The 8,784-nt window shown below is 42.6% G+C and overlaps 1 pseudogene; it reads left to right on the top strand.

Annotated features, from left to right (window-relative positions):
• The first annotated feature begins 2,165 nt into the window (after positions 1-2,165).
• LOC138907669 (uncharacterized) overlaps positions 2,166-8,784 on the top strand; it is a 30,711-nt pseudogene continuing 24,092 nt past the window's right edge.

The following is an 8,784-nucleotide window of genomic DNA, read 5'->3' as shown; positions in this document are numbered from 1 at the left end:
AAGGCTTCATGATCAATTTCAAAACATAGGAGAGGCCCTACATATGCCAAAGCCTGACTATGCTACTATCAAATAAGTCAGTAGCCCCCTCGGAATCTCATATTTCTTCCTCCATTTATTTTCTAACTCTAATCTATTCTAAAAGAAAAAGTTTCTACCCGGTTCAAAATACATCCCATGGAAAAGAACCGATGCACAAAGAAAAACTACAGGGGATTATTACTACCTACAAAGATACTCTATATATATATATATATATATATATATATTTTTTTTTTTAACTTCAAGAATAAACTGAGAGTTACTCCATATAGATGAATTTACTGCTATTATATGCCATTAATCCAGTGAATATTTTAGTACATTCATCTATACAACAAAATATGAATAGCCCCCCACCCCACACTTAGGACTGTGCGTTGTCCCCAATGCACACAAACAAGGTAAAGTAGGGTGAGAAAAACTCCCTCAAGTCAAGGTGGAGGGCTCATCCGCAGTCTGTGGAAGAGCATCTGCATCCATATCATTCATCATGACCCCCTCCGGCCTTTCAACATCATCCTCACGCATAGGGAGAGCTGTCATTGTCCTATCATCAACAACTGGAGCTGATTCTGTAGCAGGTGTTACAGCGACCTCAGTAGGCCTGTTGTGTGGAGCCTCAGTGACTATAGGAGGAACATGAGTGGATGGTCCGGCAGTGGATGATGCAATCAGCTGTGAGATGTCTGTACCTGCACATTGAACCAGAGCTCTGAGGAGTAATGATATCTCCTTCATCATCGTGGCCTGCTCGGTCTGAACTCGGCTTAGATCCGCACGAGTCTGTCTCAACTCATCCCTGGTGGCACTCAACTCGACACGAGTCGCTATCAGCTCAGCCCTGTTCTCTTGCATATCTGCTTGCATCTGCTCAAATAATTATTGAATGGTGAGCTTAGAAGACCTTCCCTTGTTCGGCTCTAGAACATGAGTGACATCGTATGGTCCTGGAGCTTTAGCCTCAATGTCGTCATTCTCCTTGTCCCATAGTACTCCCATCTCTGTCAAGAAAGCCGATAGGGTATTAGCAAAGAACAGCCTCCACTTGTAATTCATCCTGGTGCGCTGCATTTGATCATGCATGATGGCTCCTAAGTTGAGCGGTATCCCCTCTAATAAAGCATATAATACTAGTGCGCGGTGACGAGGGACATCAGTTTTGTGTTGGCATGGCATCAGGCAGTTACATATGAAATTTAGAGCCACACGTGCTAACGCACTCATGAATTCCTTGGCTATAGAGTGGTACTCCATACTCCCATGCTTCCATTCTGCATCCTTCCTGGTAGGGCATAGGACAGACTTAATGTGTGCATAATCTGGTGTTTTGCATATGGAGTCAAACCTATCTGTAAGTGTGTGTGGCACCCTTAAGAAGTTATTCAGAGCTTCAGCTGACACATTAATATCTACCCCTCTTACTCGCACAATGTTGCCCCTGGCGTGACACCAATTGGCGTAAAGCTCTCTAACAATGGTGAGGTTGGCTTTGCCGTGACCTTTCAAGATGGGTCCCCATTGTTGCACCTCTCGAATTGATTTTAGAAACTCTGAGTACTTTTTCTTAAGTGTTCCGATGTTGATCAGCTTTTCCGGAATATACTTCTTTGAAACCAGTATCTTCTTATAGGCTCGAAATGCCTTCTCATTAACAAAGTTTTTCTCCCAAGCAACTCGGTCTATGGGTTTACCCTCATCTTCATCACTCATGTTGACATGTAGGAGGTCATTATCCGAATCGGATTCGGACTCAGATTCTGTAGTAATCTTCTCCTTCCCTTTATCAGTCGGATCACTCTTTTTGGAGGCTTTTCTTTGGTATGTCATAGGCTCTCTATAGAGAATTCCTTTGCTTGGTGTAATACCCTTCTTCACTGTCCTCCTGACTAATGTTTCCTCTTCCTCTTGCTCTGAATCATCACTTAACTGCCTAGGCAGCAGTTCCATTTCCTTCTCTGTCCGCTTCCTTTTTTTCTGTGGATTTGGGCCGCCTGCTGCCCTTCCGGTAGGCTTTTTGGGCGGTTGCTTGTTACCATCTTTGTCTTGTTGCTTGGACGGTTTACTCGTTGCTGTCATTTTACGAATCTAAGTACCTGCAATGCAAAGAAATCAACAATTAGCATATGAAACAGCGAAGTTCAGCTTTAAAGCAGTTGCAACAACTTGCACTTCCAATTATTCGTAAAGTCATGCCATTCAATACTTCATGGAATTATAGCTCATGGCTTTCAGCAAGTATGTGATAACTCTCTTCAATTTTTACAAATAAGCATTGTGCTATATAGATATCGTTATGCCCAACATGAGGTCTATCCTAGCGACACTCACTAACCACGGTCAATTTCATATAGCACCTCACTCGACCCCACACCTATTCTCAAGCATATACCAATGTTGCTCGGTTACTCAGACTTCACCGACGCCTAAATTTTCCTCATGGACAATTCGTCGAACATGTGATATGTAACAAGTGTGCCTAGTTCATTCTATCAGTTGGGTAATGCGACTACCCTCCCAAAATTTGACGAGATGAAGGGAGTTATAGTTTATCATCTCGCAACCATTACAACTACCAAGAACGACAGCCCTAAACCCCAGGCTTTGTCAGTTCCTTTCTTAATTACATGTGTGATATTTGAAATTGCAAAACCTACTTGTTGCTACCATTGAGAGAGGGAAGAGAGAAGAATTAGGAGAGAAGCCAAAGAAAGAACGAAGAAGATGATGCGTACCTGTCGCGTTTGTATGCTTCGCAAGTTGAATTAAAGAGATTTGCATGCGTTTGTATGCGTCGCAAGTTCGACTAACGAATTTGTATGCGTTTGTATGCCTGACTTTTTTTTTTCTTAAGATGTGTTAAATTATATAGTACTTACCTGTGCGTGCGAGCTTAGACGCGACGCATCCCCTCTTCTTCCTTCAAAATTTGTTGGACGCGACACGGACGCGATAGGCAGACTTCACTGCTTTGAGCAATTGGCCCGTCAATTTTTTTCATGCTGAGGGGGATGCGACGCATCCGCCTCGTTTTCTCATATCTGGAAATTTTTTTTTTTATTTTTATTTTTTATTTTATTTTATACATACAAGATCTAATTCCTACAAAACAATGAACTAACTAACTTGGGTGGCCTCCCAAGAAGCGCCTGATTTAACGTCGCGGCACGACGCAACATGTTCTTCATGCCTCCACTAAATCCTTCGTGGTCTTGTGACGTGCAATGTCACCACCCCAATAGTGTTTTACTCTTTGGCCATTTACCAAGAATGTCGCATTGGACCCCTTATCACACAATTCTATCGCACCATGAGGTTTCACACTAACCACTTCAAACGGACCCGACCATCGAGATTTAAGCTTTCCTGGAAAAAGCTTTAGCCTTGAATTAAACAGTAGAATTTCTTGACCTGGTTCAAACTCACGATGTTGGATATGCTTATCATGCCATCTTTTGGTCTTCTCTTTATACAATTTGGCATTTTCATACGCATGCAATCGAAACTCATCAAGCTCGTTGAGTTGTAGCAATCTCTTCTCACCGGCCAAGTCCATCTCCATATTTAGCTTTTTAATCGCCCAATATGCTTTGTGTTCAAGCTCGACGGGCAGATGGCAGGCCTTCCCATAAACCAACCTGTACGGAGAAGTACCTATTGGGGTCTTGTATGCAGTGCGATATGCCCATAATGCGTCATCCAGCTTCCCGGCCCAGTCCTTTCTATTCATACTTACTGTCTTTTCCAAAATCTGCTTTACCTCTCTGTTGGAAACTTCTACTTGACCACTCGTTTGGGGATGATAGGCAGTGGAAACTTTGTGCTTAACTCCGTATTTTGCAAGAATATTATTCAGCAATTTGTTACAAAAGTGAGTTCCCCCGTCGCTTATCAACACTCTTGGAGTCCCAAAACGTGTGAAGATGTGCTTCTTTACAAAGCTTACCACTACCTTTGCGTCATTAGTAGGAAGAGCAATGGCCTCCACCCACTTAGAAACATAGTCGACCGCCACCAAGATGTATCTGTGCCCGTTAGAATATGGGAATGGTCCCATGAAATCAATCCCCCAAACATCAAAAAGTTCTACTGCCAGAATATTTTGCAAGGGCATCTCGTGCTTCCTCGTGATAGTTCCGGTTCTTTGGCATCTATCACAATTTTTAACGAAGGCATGTGCATCCTTAAAAAATTTTGGCCAATAAAAACCTAATTGTAGCACTTTTTGGGCGGTTCTATCCCCGCCGTGATGACCTCCATATGGCGAAGCATGGCAGTCATGCAGTATAGCCTTCATCTCTTCCTCAGGAACACACCTTCTCACCAACTGATCTGCACACTGCCTATATAAGAATGGCTCATCCCACATGTAGAACCTTACATCATGTAAGAATCTTCTTCTATTGTCAGGTGTCCATTCTAGTGGCGTCACCCCACTTGCAATAAAATTCACATAATCTGCATACCATGGGGCTTCACCTGAGGTGACTGCTAATATTTGCTCATCCGAAAATGTTTCTTTGATTGACCCTCCTTCAGCTACATGGTCCCGACTTTCTAATCTGGATAAATGATCGGCCACTTGATTTTCTGTCCCTTTTCGATCTCGGATCTCTAAGTCAAATTCTTGCAAGAGACCCAACGAATCAGCCTCGGCTTGGCGTCTTTCTTTTCAAATAAGTATCTGATAGCTGAATGATCTGTGTAGATGATGACTTTGGTTCCCACTAGATAGGATCTGAACTTGTCAAACGCCCACACCACTGCAAGCAACTCCTTTTCAGTAACTGTATAATTCATCTGAGCTGGATTCATAGTTTTGCTTGCATAATAAATGGAGTGAAAGATTTTATCCCTCCTTTGCCCCAACACCGCTCCGATTGCTATGTCACTTGCATCGCACATCAACTCAAATGGTTGTGCCCAATCGGGGCCAATGATAATTGGTGCAGTCACCAATCTTCCCTTCAGCTCCTCAAATGCTTTCAGACATGCATTATCAAACTTGAAGGTAACATCTTTCTCTAGAAGCCTGCACAAAGGAGAAGAAATTTTCGAAAAATCTTTAATGAAACGACGATAAAAACCTGCATGACCCAAGAAACTGCGAATGCCTTTGATGGATGTCGGTGGGGGCAATTTTTCAATCGTCTCCACCTTTGCTTTATCCACCTGTAGACCATCTTTTGAAACCTTGTGCCCCAAAACTATACCTTCACGTACCATGAAATGGCACTTTTCCCAGTTTAGCACCAAGTTCGTCTCTTCACACCTAGCTAGCACTTTATCAAGGTTCATCAAACAACTATCAAAAGAACATCCAAACACAGAAAAATCGTCCATGAATACTTCTACAAATCTTTCAACCATGTCAGTAAAAATAGCCATCATACACCTTTGAAAAGTCGCAGGTGCATTACAAAGACCGAAGGGCATTCTCTTGAATGCATACGTGCCATAAGGACATGTAAATGTAGTTTTCTCTTGGTCTTCTGGGGCTATAGCAATCTGATTATACCCCGAATAACCGTCCAGGAAACAGTAGTATTCCTGGCCAGCTAATCTATCAAGCATTTGGTCAATAAAGGGAAGGGGAAAGTGGTCTTTCCGGGTGGCATTGTTCAGTTTTCTATAATCTATGCAAATTCTCCATCCAGTGACAGTTCTTGTAGGAATTAAGTCATTATTTTCATTAACTACTACGGTTATCCCCCCTTTCTTCGGCACACATTGAACGGGGCTTACCCATTTACTATCAGAGATTGGAAATACAATACCTGCATCAAGCCACTTAATCACTTCTTTTCTTACCACTTCTTTCATGATTGGATTTAGTCGGCGTTGGTGCTCTACACTTGGCTTGTGTCCGTCCTCCATGAGGATTTTGTGCATGCAGAAAGCTGGACTAATGCCTTTAATGTCAGACATTGTCCACCCAATTGCTCGCTTGTGCTCACGTAGCACCCTTAATAGCTTTTCTTCCTGTAATTTAGACAAGTGAGAAGAAATAATGACAGGTAAAGTGTCAGAACTTCCCAAATAAGCATATTGAAGGTGAGGGGGTAGGGGTTTAAGTTCCAATTTTGGAGCTTTTTCAATTGACGGCTTTGGTGGGGGGCCACTTGGCCTATTCAGGGGCTCAAACGGGATTATTCCTTGCATGTAAGCACATGATGCATCTAGGATATGCATCATCTCCTCAACCTCATCATCCATCTCCAAGCTATCAAACATCATGATTGTTTTTTCTAGATAATTGTCTAGATATACACTCGTGTCAAGAAGTTTCTCATCCACCTCCACAACAGATATCATAGAGAGCTCCTCATAGTGGCGGGGAAGTTGGATTGCTTTGTAGACATTGAAGACTGCTTCCTCGTTGTCCACCCTCATAATCATTTTCCCTTCTCTCACTTTAATTATTGCATCACCAGTAGCCAAGAGAGGTCGTCCCAATATGATTGGAACTTGTTCATCAACCTCGAAGTCTAGAATAATGAAGTCAGCTGGGAAGATGAATTTTCCAATTTGCAGCAGCACATCTTCAATCACTCCTTCGGGGTAGGCTATGGACCTATCAGCTAATTGCAACATCACAGTGGTTGGTCTCGGAGCTCCCAGACCCAATTGCTTAAACAAGGATAAAGGCATCAGATTTATGCTTGCACCCAAATCACAAAGAGCACGACCCACATCAATATTACCGATTCGCACTGGAATGGTGAAGCTGCCAGGATCCTTAAGCTTTTGGGGAAGCTTGTTTTGGACCCTTGATGTGCACTCCTCAGTAAGTGCAACTGTCTCGAACTCAGTCAATTTCCTCTTGTGAGCCACTATGTATTTTATGTACTTAGCATACTTTGGAATTTCACGAAGTACATCCACTAATGGAATATTTAATTGAACCTGACTCAACATAGAGAGAAATTTGTTGAATATGTGATCGTCATTCTTTTTCTGCAATCTTTGGGGGAAAGGTGGTGGTGGCCTTGTAACCTCCATTCGCTCTGAACTTGCATCATTTTCCTTTGACTTTTGTATTGCCTTAGGTGTCAGCTCCCCCTCAGGTATAGGTTTTTCCTTTATCTTCTTTGGCACTTCCTCTAGTTCCCTCCCGTTTCTAAGTGTAACTGCATTAACTTGAGGGTTCTTCTCTGTATCACTGGGAAGTGAGCCTGTAGGTCTAGTATTTTGGTTTGCTGCTAACTGCCCCATTTGCCTCTCAAGATTTCTGAAATCGGTCCTGAGCTGTTGATTGTCTAGCAACAACTTTTTCAGCAAGTCATTCGTACTTTCTTCCATTTGTTGGGGTGGCTTCTGAGGTTGAGTAAAATTTCCTTGAGGCTTATACTGATTCTGATTCTGTTGATTTCCGCCCCATGAGAAGTTAGGATGATTCCTCCAGTTTGGGTTGTAAGTGTTCCCATATTGTGCATGTTGATTCATAGAACCTCTGTTTTGTTGCCCCACATAGTATATAGATTCAGGATTCGTGGGGCACATGTCAATCATATGACTGTCTCCACATAGTTCGCAATAAATAGACATCTGCTGTACATGTTGCATTTGTTGTGTTGTCATTCTATTCATCTAATTTGCCAATTTTGCTATATCGGCTCTCATGGCAGAAAAGTCATCAAGCTCAATCAACCCGGCTGCCTTCTATTTAATTCCCCTTCTTGAATCCCCCTCTCCTTGCCAATTATGGTCATTAGCAGTGAAGTTATTTAGCAAGAGTTGTATTTCACTATACGGCCTTGCCATGCAACTACCCCCACAAGCTGAGTCAAGATTCATCTTTGATGCTTCATCTAACCCATCAACAAAAGTGTGACCCAATACCTCATCAGTTTGACAATGATGCGGGCAGTCTCTGAGTAGCTTCTTGTATCTTTCCCAAGCTTGACGAAGTGTCTCGCCATCCCGTTGTTGGAACCCAAGAATTTGGCTCCTCAGCGACTTTGTCTTCTTAGTTGGGAAAAACTTGATCAGGAATTTCCTTGCTAGATCATCCCAAGTGTGGATAGAGTTCGCGGGCTCCTTTTGCAACCATTCCTTAGCTTCCCCCAACAGTGAAAAAGGAAATAGTGTCAGCCTGACATAGTCCTTGGAAACGTTCGGATAATTGTAAGTGTCCGTAATTTCCAAGAAGTTCTGAATATGCCTCTGCGGGTCCTCATGAGATAGACCCACATATTGTCCTATGGATTGAATCAGCTGTACCATGTACTGTTTGAGTTCAAAATGCCCAGTGATATCAGGCTTCACAATAGCCTGAGTCATATTCGCAAGATTGGGCCTTGCGGCTTCAATCACCAGACGCTCTTCATTGCCTGCCATCTCTATTGGCTGTGGTTGAACTGCGATGTCCAACTCTCTTTCTATTGTCGTTCTAGCTTCGAGTTCCCTTCTCACTCTATGTAGTGTTCGTTCGATTTCTGGATCAAGAGGAATGAGGTTGTTTGCACTTCTACTCCTCTGCATTCGAGAGAAGATCCTGCGTTGACACAAACAAGGCAAACTGAAAATTAAAACTTGAAAAAATATCTAATAAAAGCTTAACTTAGTCACGTAGCTAATTTCTAAGTCCCCGGCAACGGCGCCAAAAACTTTGTCGGGTCCAAACACACTCACGCAAGTATACGTGGTCGTCAAGTAATAAAGTAGTGAATAAAGTATCGTTCCCACGAAGACTTATGATTAACTTTTGACTAATTCAAACTCGAATAGCTTATTGATTCAAGA

Source organism: Nicotiana tomentosiformis, chromosome 3, assembly GCF_000390325.3.
Source record: "Nicotiana tomentosiformis chromosome 3, ASM39032v3, whole genome shotgun sequence".
NCBI lineage: Eukaryota > Viridiplantae > Streptophyta > Magnoliopsida > Solanales > Solanaceae > Nicotiana > Nicotiana tomentosiformis.
Note: the sequence above shows the minus strand (reverse complement) of the source record. Positions and strands in the feature narration are given on the sequence as shown.